Source organism: Cetorhinus maximus, chromosome 4 (genome assembly GCF_964194155.1).
Source record: "Cetorhinus maximus chromosome 4, sCetMax3.hap1.1, whole genome shotgun sequence".
Lineage (NCBI taxonomy): Eukaryota > Metazoa > Chordata > Chondrichthyes > Lamniformes > Cetorhinidae > Cetorhinus > Cetorhinus maximus.
Genome location: NC_135882.1, coordinates 154,476,861 through 154,494,175, shown reverse-complemented (window position 1 = coordinate 154,494,175; position 17,315 = coordinate 154,476,861). Strand labels below are relative to the sequence as shown.

General features: G+C 40.9%; 1 protein-coding gene across 6 annotated transcripts in view; it reads right to left on the bottom strand.

Annotated features, from left to right (window-relative positions):
- Positions 1-17,315, bottom strand: part of LOC144679962 (protein tyrosine phosphatase type IVA 3-like) — a 166,685-nt gene that overhangs the window by 73,224 nt on the left and 76,146 nt on the right. The window contains exon 2 of one of the 6 annotated variants that reach the window (XM_078540975.1): positions 6,215-6,382. The exons of 4 other annotated variants lie outside the window; for them this stretch is intronic. The gene's annotated coding sequence lies outside the window, so the exon portion shown is untranslated. Of the gene's footprint in view, positions 1-6,214; positions 6,383-8,047; positions 8,202-17,315 lie in introns of those variants that run through there. One more of the 6 variants, XM_078540978.1, reaches the window with a different exon arrangement.

Genomic DNA, 17,315 nt, shown 5'->3' with positions numbered 1-17,315 from the left:
CCCAAACTGGGCATCAGTGAGCAGGTTATTGCTAAGCAAGTGCCACTTGATAGCACTGTTGATGACCCCTTCCATTACTTTACTGATGGAGAGTAGACAGATAGGGCAGTAATTGGCCGGGTTGGATTTGTCCCGCTTGTTGTTTACAGGACATACCTGGGCAATTTTCCACATATCCGGGTCGATGCCAGTGTTGTAGCTGTACTGGAACAGCTTGGCTAGGGGCACCACAAGTTTGGAGCACAAGTCTTCAGTACTATTGCCGGCATGTTGTCAGGGCCCATAGCCTTTGCAGTATCCAGTGCCTTCAGCCGCTTCTGAATATCATGTGGAGTGATTCGAATTTATATATTCATATTGGTGTTCATTGGTGAAAAGGCTATCTAATAAGCCAATGCACTGCCTTTTGGATGAGTCATTAAACCCAAGCCAAATCTGCCCCCTCTTAAAAGATCCCATCGCACTTCTTCAAAAAGCAAGGGAGTTACTCAGTGTCCTGGCCAATATTTATCCCTCGGCCAACATCACACAAAAATAAAGATTATCTGGTAATTATCATATTGCCGTTTGTGAGAGCCTGTGTGCAAAGCAGCTGCTGCGTTTCCTACATTATTATATAACTACACTTCAAGTAGTACTTCACTGACTGTAAAACATTTTGGAAGGTCCTTTGGTCATGAATGGCGCTATATAAATGCTAATTTCTCCTCAGATCCCAAAGGCCTTTAAGCAGGATATACCAGAAAAGAATACTGTACAATACTCCCTTGGCAAATGGATGCACAAATCAGTTATCATGATGCCACAGACTCAGGTGTAATTGTACATGTTTTTGATCTAAGCTTAATTTAACTATAATCGTCAACTAAGAAATAGCCAACCATCCAAAGCCTCATGTTTAAATCTTAACTAAATGATTTCAAAGAATATTAAGAAGCATCTTAACATTCGAACCAAATTATTTTCCTGTTAGTAAAAAGATGGTGCAAGAGGAAATGAGTTTGATCCCAACATACTGATCTCTGATATTAGCCCTATTATGGGTGGTTAGCAAATGGAGGCCAAGAACTTTCCAAAAGTAACGCAGCTAAGAGGTCTCATCCTTTACTAATGGCTGGCTTGCAATAACACTGGAAGTGGCACTAGATTGGATTGCTTATCCTCTTGTTCACAAGGGCCAAGGAAACTAAATGATTGCTAAGAAAAAAATATTAAACAAGAACAGGATCAGTATTGTAACATTTTTTTTCTAAGCTGTTTAAACAATGCCATCCCAAACAGTGAAAGTTCCGATCTAATAAACTAGTATTGGCAGGCTGTAAGTGTTTAAGCAGTACTTTTTGTTAAAAGAACACAGCAGACACTAAAGCATTCTCCCAGACTGTTTGAGCACACAATACATTTAAGGAAAGTAGAAAACCAAACTACTTGTCCCACTGTCTATTTCATTTTGTAACCTATTGGTACTACATTCAGAAATTTCTGCCTTGCGATGGCTCGCAATATTCCATAAATACAATTTGAGATCTTACCATGCAACACTTGAGACACTCATTAATTAAACACTCATGTCCATCTGAGTTTAGGGTTAAATCCACAAAGCTGAAGTTTTTCCAGATATGGCAAAGTCAACTAATATTTATTATTCTTCTGCATCAACATGTAGATCTGAACAGCCCAAATCCAGATTATAGGCTGGATCCGGTCTGGAACCCACTTGCTTGTTAACTACCATGAATGCTTGCACTGCAAGGTTAAGTGTGGATTTTAGAACACCATTGTTCATTGTGACAAAGCAGAAGGGACAATAAATGTACACCACATATTAATTATCTTCAGATGACTACTGGCTTTCATGCTTAGTCAGAAGAACTACAAATAGCCACAGAGATTTTTCTTTACCAAAATAGATATATCAAAAATGCTGTTGCTTCTCCTGAATGACATTTTCCAAAACCCATTTGTAAAGAGTCCATGATTCAACATTTTATTTCTGATTCTAAACAATGGTATCCTAGTTAGAGGCAACTTAACTTTATATGTTAAAATTTCAGGCTTGTTTTAACAGATTAAAGGTGGTGAGAGGAGAGCACATTGTACAATGGTCTATTAAATATTTTCGCTTTCACTTTAGTTGCGATTCATTATTTGAGCTGTGCAAACATCCTGAATTTAAATATTTGAATCAATGTTCCTTTACAACTACATAAACATAATTTAAGAAAAATATTTGCATTTATCTAGCACATTATCACATCTGTCAGAAATGTCCCCAAAGTGCTTCAGAGCCAGTGAACTAATTTGGAGTGCAGGGACTGTTACCAGGTAACCAATTGTGTCAGACATTTTGCACACAGCAAGGTTTACTAACAGAAATGAAAGGAATCACCAGTTGATCAATCTTTGGTGGTGGAGATTGACAGGGGAATGCTGGTCAGGATACTAGGAGATATTCATTACTTTTCCCCCAAATATTGCCATGGGACCTTTAATGTCTGCAAGCAATCTTGGTTTAACATTTTATATGAAGATAGAGCAGCATTCCCTCAATACTGACTAGGCTACGCACTCAAGTTTAGTGGGTCTTGAACCCATAACCTTCCGGCTCAGAAGCTAAATGTAACTAATGCAAAGGCAGACCCCAGATACCACTGCTCAACAGACATGAATGGTTAAGATTATTTGTACAGAAATGAAATACATATGCTTAGACTCAGAAGTGCAGCTGGCATATTTTAGAGACAAAGCCATTACAAATTAGGGTTACAGTAGAGTATGTTTCATGAAATACACAAACTTGGCATGTAAGTCACCATTCTGAGCTTCGAAAGAACCATCTGTTCAGGAGTTCCGTTTGCTGTCATGCTATTTGCACTACAATTTGTGGTTGCCAAGTCTACAGTCACACGCTACATTTGCATTCTTCAAGTGATCACTGATTTTGCCTGCACACAAAGCTGGTGGTAGAACTGAACTAAACTTCACATCATAACATGCCAGAAGTTCTTCATTAAAAAGCTTTTGAATTACTTTAACTTTGTGGCTTTCTTTTTTAAACATAATGCATGAATGCAGTGAGCAACTGAAGCCCTTGACAAGTTTTAAAATAAATCAACCAAGATGTTTTTTGAATAAATCACAAAATTCCAAAAAACAACATGCTTGAAAGGTTCACGTTGCTTTAACCTGCAGATCAGAAATAGTTTTACCACGTGCCAGGGCTCCCAGTGTTCTGGAACTGCCCCATTTAAATTGTGGGTCAATATCCGGGCACAAGAAAAACACATGGAGATCTTTTAAATTATACAAGAAACACTGATTTTCCAGCTGTGTACATTGCCTGGTGTCAGGAAGGATCCATAAAAAGTATCAATGACAAAAACAATACTGCTGGCCTGATGTGAAAGGTGAACACTTACTTTGTTCGCAAATGGGAAAGGACCCAGAATTTCCTGCAATAGCAAGATTGCCACCATATAATACAAATTTTGCAGTCGCGCATGCTGATCTAGTTGCGAACATACTCCAACATTTTCTAGGAGAATTATGAATATGCTGCTGATAGGATTGCGGCAAACCCAAAACTGCATACCTGTTCAGAACGTGGCCAACAGGACAGTTTCATTTGTACAAGCTGAGAAGACTTATCATCACATTATTTATGGGTTTTAATGGTTCATCGCCTGGAGCTGGAAATTTCAAGACTAATTCACTAGAGTCGCATTAGATACCATGATATTTTAATCAAGAACAGTGGTGAGATCAGATGTAGTGTTATTAATACAGGCTCCTGTTCATATTTTCTTTCTAAAGATCCAATTCACATAAGTGCCACTTACACACCTGCTCATTGATGCTCAGTTTGGGTTCCTCCAGAACTATTCCATAGAAATAGAAGCATAGAAAAGTTACAGCACAGAAGGAAGCCATTCGGCCCATCTTGTCCATGACAGCCCGAGGACATCCAGGTGCCCTTTCTAATCCCACCTTCCTGCATCTGGCCCATAGTAAGCTGAGAGGAGGCTGGATCTTGGTTTTTAAACTAATGAAAGTTACAGATCAAGATAAAGCAAGAAGTTTGGACAAAATACATATGACTTGACAGCTCAATACAAAGTTCACCAGTCCTAAGAAAGCTTAGAGGTTAAACTCCACCATTCCTCAAATCGGAATGAGTCCACAGAAAAGTTGTGATTCAGCGTGAACTTCCATCTTGAAATGGAAGCTGGATCAATGTGCATTTGAAAAGCAGGCTTGATTGAGGGTTACAGAAATTTTAACAGCATGGTTTGTTTTAGGTGGGGTTCAACAGGGTGCTGGGCAGAGAGGGGTGGCTTAATCCAGTAGGAATAATGTACAGGAATTCTCGATTGATCCTCTTCACCGGCATGAACCTCAATACAGCCTTGGTCCAAACATGGACAAAAGAATTGAAATCAAGAAATAAGATGGGAGCAATTGTCTTTGATTTCAAAGCAGCATTTGACAAAGTGCAGCATCAAGAAGCCAGTAAAGTTGAAATCAATGGGAACGGAGGGAAAAATCTCCACTGGCTAGAGTTACATCTAGTGTGAAGGATGATGATTGTGGTTGTTGGAGACCAATCATCTCAACCCCAGCAAATTGCTGCAGGAGTTCCTCACGGCAATGTTTAAAGGCCCAAATATCTTCAGCCACTTCATCAATGGTCTTCTCTCCATCACAACATCAAGGGTGGACACGTTTGATGACTGCAGTGTTCCATACAATTCACAACTCATCAGATAATGAAGCAGTCCATGCCTACATGCAAGACGACCTGGACAACATTCAGGTTTGGCCTGGTGAATGGGAAGTTACAGTTGCATCATACAAATACAGTTGCACCATATAAATACATGGAAATCCATCATCTCCACAAGAGAGTTTAATCACCTCAGATTTCCAGCATTAGCTGTATTTTGCTTTTGTGTTGAGAGAAGGAATACTCTCCAATTGCCTGGGTAAGTGCAGCTCCAAGAAGCTTGACACCAATACAAAGCAGCCTACTTCACTGGCACCCCATTCACCACCTTAAACATTAATTCCCTCCACCACCAACGCACAGTGGCAGCAGTGTGTACTATCTACAGATGTACTACAGCAACTCCTCATGGATTTGATAGCACCTTCCAGGCCAGCGACTTCTAACACAGAGAAGGACAAGTCATACACTATCCTGACTTGGAACTATAAAGCCATTTTTTCCATTGTCGCTCAGTCAAAACCCTGGAATGCCTAACAGCATTGTAGGAAGTACCTTCACTACACAGTTCAGTGGTTCAAGAAGGCTGATCACTATCACCACCATAGCTAGTGATGGCCAATATATGCTGGCTTCATCAGTGATGCCTACACCACATGAATGAATAAAAAAAAGAGAATGCTTAGCCAGTAGATAGGGGTATTAGGGTCACTGCTGTTCATCACTTATGGAATAGCAAATGGAATTGTTGAATGCAACCCTGATATACTGTCAAAGATTCTACAATTCTACGTCATGAGATGTGACTTGTCCAGTCACATAAACCATTAAAGTAGTCAATTGCACAGCAAGCTCCCATATACAGAAATGTGACAATGATCAGATAGTCTGCTTTAGTGATGTTGGCTGAAGGATAAATCATTTCCAGAACAAAATATATACAGATAGGAAAGCATTTTACTTAAACTTCATATAAATGTTAAGCTCGATCTACTAGTTTATAATGAATGAGATTCTGGGAGTCGTCACAATGTGAATAAGGAGAAACTTTCCACTGACAGGAGGACTGGTAATTGGCAAAATTATCAGCGGAGAAATGATTTATTTAATATATACACAGGAGGTTGTTGTGATCCGGAGTGCACTGCCTGAAAGGGCAGTGGAAACAGATTCTTTAACAACTTCGAAATCGACTTGGATAAATGCTTGATGGGAAAGATTTGCAGGGCTATGGGAAAAGAGAAGGGAGTAGGACTAATTGGATAACCCTTCCAAAGACTCAGCACAGACATGATGGGCCGAATGACCTCCTCCCAAGGTGTATGATTCTATAATTGTATGTTAACCTACTGTATACAATTAATACCATTGCACTCAGCTTTGCCATTAACCAGAATTAACCAGCTATGTATCTGTGGAACAACCAAAAATACATATATACCATTATTTGGCATATCAAAGACTCAGTGTGTAAAAACAGTGGAATGGTACCTCAGTAACTGAATCTAGGCGTTGATGTGAATTACAGCACACATTTCACTCCTAGTAATGCTTCAGATTGAGCTAAATCCAATGTAAACCCAGCAACAGTTCAGTCAGTCACTTCAACTGCTCATCCACTTGTTTATACGTTTCATTCAGGAGGCCCCCAGGTTTTTCCTGCAAGAGGGCATGTAAACTTGTTTCAGTGAATAAAAAAAAGATCAGTTTTCCATCATATCACTCTCTCAAACAAAAAGATTGGTTGATTGCTTCTTAAAATCTCAAGTATGGGGATATCTTTGTAAACATTTTTTGTAAAGAGTGATTTAAGTATCATCTCACTTTTGAGAAGGGATAAAGAGCAATGTCAGACAAAAGATTGGATAAGGAAATGGCATTTTATCTTCTGAATGCATTTGAAATGGTTTTCATGATTTTCTTTAGGAAGGAATAGTAATTTTGTTTTGGGAAAAGTAAATTGATTGCAAATTGGTGAGATAAATTATTGAAAATACTAATGTTTATTTTATTTCAGCAATTTAAACTTGGGTCTTCTGGTGACCAGGCACCCTCCATCAACATGTTCACCTGCAGCAAAGAAAAGCAAAACAAGGAACTCTGCTATTGCCACAGTCTTGAACAGGAGTAGAGCATAATAATAAACGTTTAATCGTTTTAGTCAGGATTTAGGCAGACAGGGGAAAAACGGCTCAGGATGTTTCGATAAGGTGTAATAACTGGAGTGACTCACTTCCACCATATTTTTCTTAAAAGTAAGAGTAAAGGAGTAGGCTACAGAATTGCAGATGCCACAGTGTAAGTTCTCAGGAAATTCCAGGTCATGGAACCCTGTCGCTGCTCACACAGCTTCAGTGACAAAGGAAAAAACAAACATCCCTCAAGGTTACTATCTACTTGGGGCACCAGTACCATTTCATTTATACCACTCCACTGCTGCTGAAGTTATTAATAATGCACACAAATGAACAAACACAAAATTTACAACCATTTTTAGGTCTTCAGATAGCATTTTATAATTATTCAATTTAACTGCTTATAATTGAAGCTCATGATGGTGATTTCAGTTGCACAAGGGTCATAATAAGATAGGCACGTCAACTACAAAGTTGAACTTTATATACACACTCTGTTCCAATGCCCCCTTCCTCCGGCTTGTGCTACTGAAAAATCAGACAATAACCTTGTAAACATTGGTATGCATGGCTCTTACCATAGGGATCAAGGAGAGGGATCTGAATAACAAGCAGCACAAGAACCAACTATGTTTCTAAATCCTTCAGACTGATTTCCCTGCTTCTACAAAATTAAGCCTGTGTGCATTACACATGCTTTTGAGAGTCAGTTTAAGAACGTCACAGTATGGAATTAAAAGGAATTCCTCCATAACAGACAGATCATGCTCAGTTCAGTTCCTTAATTAACCTCACCTAAATTACCAAAATTCTGTGAGACCAATTATGCAAGAAGCAGTATTTTGCAAACAACACTAGTAATATACATAGACGGAGATGGGCCAAAGTCCTATTCTGAGACAGATATTCAGCATTCCTTAAGAAATCAGCTTGGTGGAAATTGCTTAATCTGGGAATTCATTTCAGATACCAATAATTCTGGACTTTCAAGCAGGAATACTGTTTCAATGGACATGATTCTAGAGGTTGCTACAACCCTATAAATTAGCTAGAAAGATTACTTGACTGTTAATAAGGTCCGGAAGCCAAGAAAAGCGTGTTACAACTGCAGCATAAATAATGCAACAGTCCAAACAAAGCGCTGCTTAAGGAGGAGACCGAGGGTAACAAAAAATAAATAAATTCTCACTTGCACTGGTTGAAAGTTCATCTCAGTTTGCACCAAGTCTGCTGAGCTGCATAAAATGTTCCTTTATAACATGGGCTACATTATTCAGTTTCCGTGATAAACACCCATCAAAATGATTTTAACTGAATTATTGTAGTTTCCTTTGCAGCATGCACTAAATGCTTAAACTCTGACAGCTGTTTCCCTTTCAGCTGCACTATAGGAAACCACACACTAAAACAAGTGTTTCCTTAGCAACCACACTACCACCAATACGCAGGGGACTGAGCCAACCAATTGAAGGCATTCCATTTTACCCTCAGTCATAACAACAGCATCAACAATCTTATTTTGCTGCTTTGATGGAATATTATGGTCTGGACTTTGCAGTCAGTGGTGAAGGACCAGCGTTTGCTGATCTCAAGAAAAGCTGGCCACAAGATTTAGTGGAATTTGTGGCTTCAATTTGCCCCATTATGATGTAGATTCCATTCTGGTACCACTGGCACCCAGCAACAGCGAAATCACCAAGCAGGCTGAGCAACCAACCAGGCTGCTGAATTCTCACAGTCAGCAAACCATGAAGTAAAAAGCACTGAATATTCTCACTTTCTAAAATCATTTTAATTAATTAAGATTGTGAAAAATACATGGGGACTGAAGTAGAAGCTGAAATGCAGTAAACACTTTAAAATACAAACTATTGAAATTTTAATCGCAGAATGGAGGGATGAGATGCTAAACTTCTAAATTAGTTATTAGGGAAAGAGATTGTTTAGCAGAAATTATGACTCAGTGCAGCATTAAGAACTCAGTTACACTTCATTCAACAAGTCTTAACTTTTTCAATAGTTTTTAGTGAGAAAAATGCACAAGTAGTTGAAGACAGTGTCCAATCACTGATTCTGTGCTGATTACATCTATGAAAATTGCAAGTGTACCCTGGGAAGGAGAACCACAGTGATAAAGGCAAATGCTGAGTGTTGCTGCAGTTTCAGGCCCACAATTTAACTTTTCTTTAGTTTAGGCCTTTAAGCGTTAATATTCAATTTGCATCCACAGTAAACAGATAAGCTCACCGACTGTACACCAGTTTATTCTGACACAGAGCGGTGAGGAAGTTTCATAAAACATTACAATTGATACATTCTGTTGAAAACAATAGTAATCTTTGAGAAATTGAAAGAGAGTTCTGTTGTTTCTGGTTTCAGTTTTTAAAAAATAGAGGCGATCAGATTTAAAAATTTGTTTTTGTCCATAGGACTCATTTAGACAGCATCTGATTTGAATACCTTCTATTAACTACTGCTACAAGTATTTATATAGCACCATTAGTGCAGTAAAATGTTCCAAGGCACTTGACGGAGTGTTAAACAAAATTTGACAGCGAGCAACAAAAGGAGATATTAAGCCAAGAGAGGTATTTTTTTTTAAATCAGTATCTCAAAGGAGGAAAGAGATGGAGAGGCTTATGGAGGGAATTCTAGAGGTTAGGACCTGGACAACTCAAGGTATGTCTGCCAATGCTAAAGAGATTAATATCAGAACGCTCAAGAGGCCTGAAATGGAGGAGTGCCATTTACTTATAGACGGTTGCAGGGCTGAAGGAGGCTACAGAAGGGTATGAAAACAAAGATGAAAATTTCAAAATCAAGGCTTTGCTGAACTGGGAGCCAATGTAGGTCAGCGAGCACACGAGTGATAGGCTACCAGAAGCATGTGCAAATTAGGACACGGGCAGCAATTTCTGGAGTGTAAAATGTGGATATGGAGTCAGAAAAGCATTGAAATAGTCAGGTCTAGAAGTAATAAATGCACAAGTTAAGAGCATCAGCAGCAGAACGGTAGAGTCAGAGCAGAGATACGCATACACAGACACGCACACAGTTATGGTTGACTTTTAAAAGCCAGCATGGAATACAGACAACCACTGGCTTGCTGAAAGAACATTGTACCTAATCCCATTCCCCTGCCTTATCCCTGCAACCTTGCACATGCTCTCTCTTCAGATAGCTGATCCCCTGTCTGCAGCACACACACATATACACTACAGCATGAGAATGGGCAGCATGCTATCTAAACTGAAAGTGTTCTTACATTTCTCTGCAGCCTTGCCTTACTTAAGGTTCAAGGTTTTGAACAGATCCAGACACGCAATGACGCAGTCTATCCAGTCATTATCTAATGTAAAATTACTGATCCACGACCAACTTTGTAGAATGGACACAGCTTTTTGATGAAACGACAGGAGTAGAATATTAGACTTTGATTTTCAAAATTATAGGCTAGGCAGACCGATAAAAAACAATACCAACAGTACTTTTAGCCTTGTACGTGCTGTGCACCTACTCTAAACTTTTGTTAAATGCTCTATAGCCTTTTCATGGTCAACACAGCAGGTTTCTAAAATATATGTTATTTTTAGAACCTAGTTACTTTGCAGTAATCTATCAAATGAGAAAAATGAATTCATGGTGAACAGAGTCACTTATCTGCTGAGTAGAGCATTCTGGCTAAAAGAAAATCAAAATGCTTTCCGCAGCTCACAGGAACAATGGGTCAGATACTGTTTATGGTAAAACTAATTTTGTTGTATATATTACAACAAATAATGGATACAGAGTGATTTCAATGTAACCACTGCAACCACTTTCTAGCTGGATAAAACAGATTACACGCAAAATGTTGAATGACAGTAAGTAACTTTTGCAAAGCTGTAATCCAAATCAATAACTTCTCTCAGCATAACCTTGAGCACATAAACAAGTCTAACTCAAAGCATCATCAGGTAGTTTCAATTACTACCTTAACTTTACAGATAATTATTTTGATTGCAATGTGTCTTTGGTGACGTGTTCCCAGGCTATTAAATACAACTTGGTCTGACCTCTAGGATGTGCATGAGAATAACTATAGTAACTCCCTTCAGTCTTCCCCCACTTGTGGGAAGCATCTGGTCTCTGCTTGGCTCCTCCCCACATGGTACAACTTGGGAATTGTGCACAAGAATCCCACACCCCATCAGCTGGAGTTCTCCAAAAATCAACTTTAAAATTTAATATATAAAAAGGGTTACACCTAAAATAAGAACATCTTTGGTCTTTAACTGATCAATGTATTTCCCAGCATTTTTTGTTGTTTCAATTTTGCCGATGTTGTTAAAAGCTGAAGCCATTTGAAAGGAGCCGTGAAGATCTGTACTGGGATCGTCTCAGCTGATGGGATAGAAGCCACATATCCAAATTTGCCAATGTTGCCGATGATGGTGTAGATGGAAGTGTAAAATTACAGATATTTACTGATTAGGTGAATAGGCAAAATTGTAGCAAGTGGATTTCAAAGCAAGCAAATGTTAACTCATCCCATTTTGAACCTAAAAAGCATAGAACACAGTACTTTCTGAATGGTGAAAATATGGAAACAATGGAGGTCTAAAAGAGACTCGTCTTTGGGTGGGGCGGGGGGGGCAGCAGCAACACATTAAAAATGTCATGAAGAACAGAAAGTAATCAAAAGGGCTAATGGAATGCTGGCCTTTATATCTAAAGGGCTAGAATACAAAAGGGAGGCTGAAGTCATGCTTCAGCTATACAAAGCCCTGTTGTTTGACCACACCTGGAGTTAATGCTTTTACATTATCAAGATCCCATGAAACAACGCTGGCAAGGCTAACATTTGCTGTCCATGCCAAATTGCCCTTGACCGCCACCTTCTTAAGCCACTGCAGGTATATTCACAGTGCTATTAGGAAGGGAATTCCAAATTTTGATCCGTGATAGTGAAGGAACGGCGATTTAGTTCCAAGTCAGGGTGGTGTAGGGCTGGAGGAGAACTTGCAGGTGGTGTTCCCATTCATCTGCTGCCCTTATCCGGTGGTAGAGGTTGTGGGTTTGGAAGGTGCTGTTGAAGGACCCTTGAGTTGCTGCAGTGCATCTTGTATGTAGTACTTACTGCTGCCATTGTGCGTCAGAGATGGAGGGAGAGAATTTTTTAGCTGGTGGATGGGGTGCCAATCAAGCGGGCTGCTTTGTCCTGGTGCTTTTGGATCACACTCCTCCGGGCAAGTGGAAAGTATGCTATTACACTCCTGACTTGTGCCTTGTAGATGGTGGGCAGGCTTTGGGGAGTCAGGTGGCGAGTTACTCACTTCAGAATTCCTAACGTCTTGGCCAACACTTGCAACCACATTTATATGACTGGTCCAGTTCAATTTCTGCTCTAAGGTAACCCCCAGGATCTTGATAGTGGGGGATTCAGCAATGGAAATGCCACTGAATGTAGATGGCTAGATCCTCTCTTGTTGGAGATGATCATTGCCAGGCACTTGTGTGGCACAAATGTTATGTGCCACTTGTCAGCCGGATATTGTCCTGGTCTTGCTGCATTTGGACATGGACTGCTTCAATATCTGAGGAGTGGCGAATGGTGAACTTTGTGCAACCAACGATTATCCTCACCTCTGGCCTTATGGTGGAGGAACAGTCATTGATGAAGCAGTTGAAGATGGTTGTATCTAGGACACTACCTTGAGGAACACCTGCAGCGATGTCCTGGGACTGAGATGATTGACCTCCAACAACCACAGCTGCCTGCCTTTGTGCTAGCTACAACTCCACCATTGGGGAGTTTTCCCTGCAAATCCAATTGAATTCAATTCTGCCTGAGATCTGAGATGGCACGCTCATTCAAAAGATGCCTCAATGTCAAGGGCAATCACATATGTCACCTCCTGAGCTGACGTTTGGACTAAAGCTGTAATGAGGTCAGGAGCTGAGTGGCCCAGGCAAAATCCAAGCTGAGCGTCAGTGACCAGGTTATTGCTGAGGAAGTGCTGCGTGATAGCACTGTTGACGACACCTTAAACACTCTGATGATTGACAGTAGGCTGATGGAGTGGGTGGTAATTGGCCGGATTGAATTTGTCCTGCTTTGTGAACTTGGCATACCTGGGCCATTTTCCACATTGCCTGGTAGATGCCAGTGTTGCAGCTGTACTGGAATAGCTTGGCTAGGGGCATGGCTAGTTCTGGAGCACAAGTCTTCAGTACTATTGTCAAAATGATGTCAGGACCTAGAGCTTATGTGGTATCAAGTGCCTTCAGCCATTTAATATCACATGTGAATTGAATTGGCTGAAGACTGGCATTTGTGAAGCTGGAGTCCTCAGGAAGATGCAGAGATGAATCATCCAGTGCTCAGCTCCCCCATTAACAATGGGGATGTTTGTGGAGCCACCTGCTCCAGTTAGATGTTGAATTGTCCATCATCATTCACGACTGGATGGGGCAGACTGCAAAGCCATCTGATCCACTGTAAATAGTCCTGTGTTATAGCTTCACAGGTTGACACCCAATTTTTTAGGTATACCTGGTGCTGCTCCTGTCATGTCCATCTGCACGATTTACTGGACCAGGGTTATCCCTTGGTTTGATTGTAGTGGTAAAGTGAGGGATATGTCGGGCCATGAAGTAACGGATTGGGGTTTAATGCAATTCTGCTGCTGCTGATGGCCCACAGTGCCTCACGGATGTCCTGTTTAGAGCTGCTGGATCTGTTCTGAATCTATCTCACTTTGCATGGAGATAGTGCCACACAACACATTGGAGGGTATCCTCAGTGTGAAGTCAAAACTTCATCTTCACAAGGACTGTACAATGGTCACACCTAACTAAACTGTCATGGACAGATGTATGTGCAGCAGGTAGATCAGTGAGATTAAGGTCACGTAATTTTTCCCCTCTTGCTGGTTCCTTCACCACCTGCCACAGGCCCAGTCTGCCAGTTGTGTCTTTGAGGACTTAGCTGACTTGGTCAGTAGTGGTGCTGCCATGCTACCCTTGGTGGTGGACATTGAAGTCCCCCACCTAGAGTACATTCTGTGCTCTTGCCATCCTCAGCGATTCCTCCAAGCGCTGTTCAACATGGAGGCGTACTGATGAGAGAGGGTGATAGGTAGTCATCAACAAAAGGTTTCCTTACCCATGTTTGCCTGATGCATGAGACTTTATGGGGTCCTAAGTCAATGTTGAGGATTCCTAGGACAATTACCAATACTGACTGTATGCCACTGTGCTATGGCATCATTATGTCTGCCCTTCCAGTGGGACAGGACATACCCAGGAATGGTGAGGGTGGTGTCTGGGGCATTGTATGTAAGGTATGATTCCGTGAATATTACTATGTCAGGCTGTTGATTGACTAGTCTGTGGTACATCTCTCCTAATTTTGACACAATCCGCCAGATGCTAGTAAGGAGGACCTTGCAAGGTTGATAGGGCTGCTGAGTGTGCTGCTGTCATTTCCGTTGCCCAAATCAATGCCAGGTTGCATCCAGTTTTACTCATTCTTGGTGTTTCTGTAGGGATTTGGTATATTTGAGCAGCTTGCTAGGCCATTTCAGAGAGCAGCTGAGAGTCAACCATAGTACTGTGGGTTTGGAGTGACATGTAGGCCAGACCAGGTGAGCAAGGCAGATTTTCTCCCATAATGAACATTAGCGAACCAGATAGGTTTTTACAATAATCAATGCTAGTAATGGGGCTATTACTAAGGCTAGCTTTCAATTCCAGATTTTAATTAATTAATTGAATTTAAAATTCCCATCAGCTACCTTTGTGGGATTTGAACTAGTGTTCACAGGACATTAGCTTGGCAAAAATCTTACAAGATAAAATAGCTTGATAACATCAATCCAGTTTTCTTTTATTCTACTGGTTTAAAAGAAAATAATTATTAAAATAATGATCTCACACTACACAAACTGATTTGAGGAAAAATCTTGCCAAGTTTGCTGGTTCTCCATTGATATTACAACGAGGCCCCAGAGTCCCATGAAAGTAATTTTGGGCACCGCACCTTAGGCAGGATATATATTTGGCATTAGAGGGTGTGTAGCGAGGATTTCCAACAATGATATTCGAACTCCAAAAGTTAAGCTATGGAATGTTTAAATAAACTGGGGTTGTATTCCCTGGAATTCAAAAAGTTAAGCAGTGGCTTGGTTGAAGATTTCAATATATTAAGGGGAGCAGGTAGGGATAAGCTATTTCCGCTAGTTGGGGAGTCTATGACTGCGGGGCATAGCCAAAAGAATTAGTACCAGACCTTTCAGGAGTTAAATTAAGAAACACTTCTTTCCACACAGGCTGAGAGGAGAAGTGTGCAACTCTCTTCTGCAAGTGGAAACTGACGCTGAATCAATTATTCAATTGTTAATTTTCAAGCTGAGATTAATAGATTTTTGTTTGCCAAAGGCATTGAAGGATAGAGCGCAAAAGATGGTTATATGGAGTGAGGTCACAGATAAGTCATGATCTGACTGAATAGTTGAACAGGCTGGAGGGGCTAAATGGCCTATACCTGTTCGTATGCTATAGAGTATTTACATAAATCAGCAGCCAAAAACAGGTTCCACGATTGATTCTTGCTGGAAAATGGCTGAAATCATCACTCAGCCTCAACATGCAAATTGTGTTCCCTTTTTGTTTGGTGTAATTCAAAGTCAAACAACAAATAGGAAACATTTACAAAAAAATCTGCAACTCACGTAGAGACTGAAAAAATCTTACAACAATTCAATTTTCATTTATTTTACTTATATTAAATAAAATTATTGAAATAAAGATCTTACACTACACAAGCTGATTGAAGGACAAATCTCACCAAGCTCGCTGGCTCTCTTAAGCTTCGTTTTACGGTTGTTATAAATGTTTTCTTTTAAAACATTTATTTGTACATTCTAATGTCATAATTCTGACTGAACCAATTTTTTTTTAAAGTATTCACTGATGGGATGTGGGAGTTGTTGGTTGGCCAACACTTATTGCCCATTCTAAATTGCCCTCGAGAAGATAGTGGCTCACCACAGCTGCAGTCTAAGTGGTGGAGGCACACCTACAGTGCTGTTAGTAAGGGAGTTCCAGAATTTTGACCCAGCAGTGAATGAACGGTGCTAAAGTCCCAAGTCAGGATGGTGTGTGGCTTGGAGGGAAACTTGCAGCTGGAGGCGTTCCTATGCATCTGCTGCCCTTGTTCTAGGTGGTGGAGGTTGCAGGTTTGGAAGGAGCTGTTGAAGGAGTCTTGGTGAGTTGTTGCAGTGCATCTTGTAGATGGTGCACACCACTGCCACCACGCATCAGTGGCAGAGAGGGTGAAGGTGGCTGTAGGGATGCCAATCGAGCGAGCTGCTTGTCCTGGACACTGTTGAGCTTCGAGTTTCGTTGGAGCCTCACTCATCCAGGCAAGCGGAGGAACATCATACATCTTGCCTTGCAGATGGAAGACAAGCTTTGGGGAGTCATGATTGAGTTACTCGCTACAGAATTCCCATCCTCTGACCTGCTCTTGTAGCCACAGTATATATATGGCTGGTCCAGTTCAGTTTCTGATCAATGATAACCCCCAGGATGTTGATAGTAGGGGATTCAGCGATGGTAATGCCTTCGAAGGTCAAGGGGAGATCGTTAGATCTCTCCTGTTGGAGGTGGTCATTGCCTAGCACTTAAGTGGAAAGTAACATTCTGCCACACATCAGTCAAAGCCTGAAATGTTTTCCAGGTCTTGCTGCATATGGACACGAACTGCTTCAGTATCTGAGTCACCGCAAATGGTGCTGAACATTTGTGTAATCATCAACGAACATCCCCACTTCTGACCTTATGATGGAGGGAAGGCAATTGAGGAAGCAGCTGAAGGCGATTGGGCCGAAGACGCTATTCTGAGGAAGGCCTGCAATGACTTCCCGGGACTGAGATGATTGACCTTCAAAAACCATAACCATCTTCCTTTGTGCTAGATATGACTCCAGTCAGTGAAGAGTTCGCCAGTGAAGAGCTGTTCCAGTAGAGCTGAACTCTAGGGGAGATGAGAGAAACTGCCTTGACATCAAGGCTGCATTTGACTAGTGTGGCCTCAAGCAGCCTGAGCAAAACTGAAGTCAATGGGAATCAGGACAAATCCAACCCAGCCAATTACCACCCCATTTATCTACACACGATCATCAACGGTGTTGTAGCTCTACTGGAACAGCTTGGCTAGGGGCACGGCTAAGTCTGGAGAACAAGTCTTCAGTACTATTGCTGGAATGTTGCAAGGGCCCATAGCTTTTGCAGTATTCAATATCTTCAGTCGTTTCTCGATATTACATGGAGTAAATTAAATTGGCTGAAGACTAGTGCTTGTGATGCTGGGGTCCTCAGTGGAGGCGGCCAAGATGGATCATTGATTCAGCATCTCTGTCTGAAGATGGTTGCATTGCTTCAGCCTTGTCTTTTGCACTGATATACTGGGC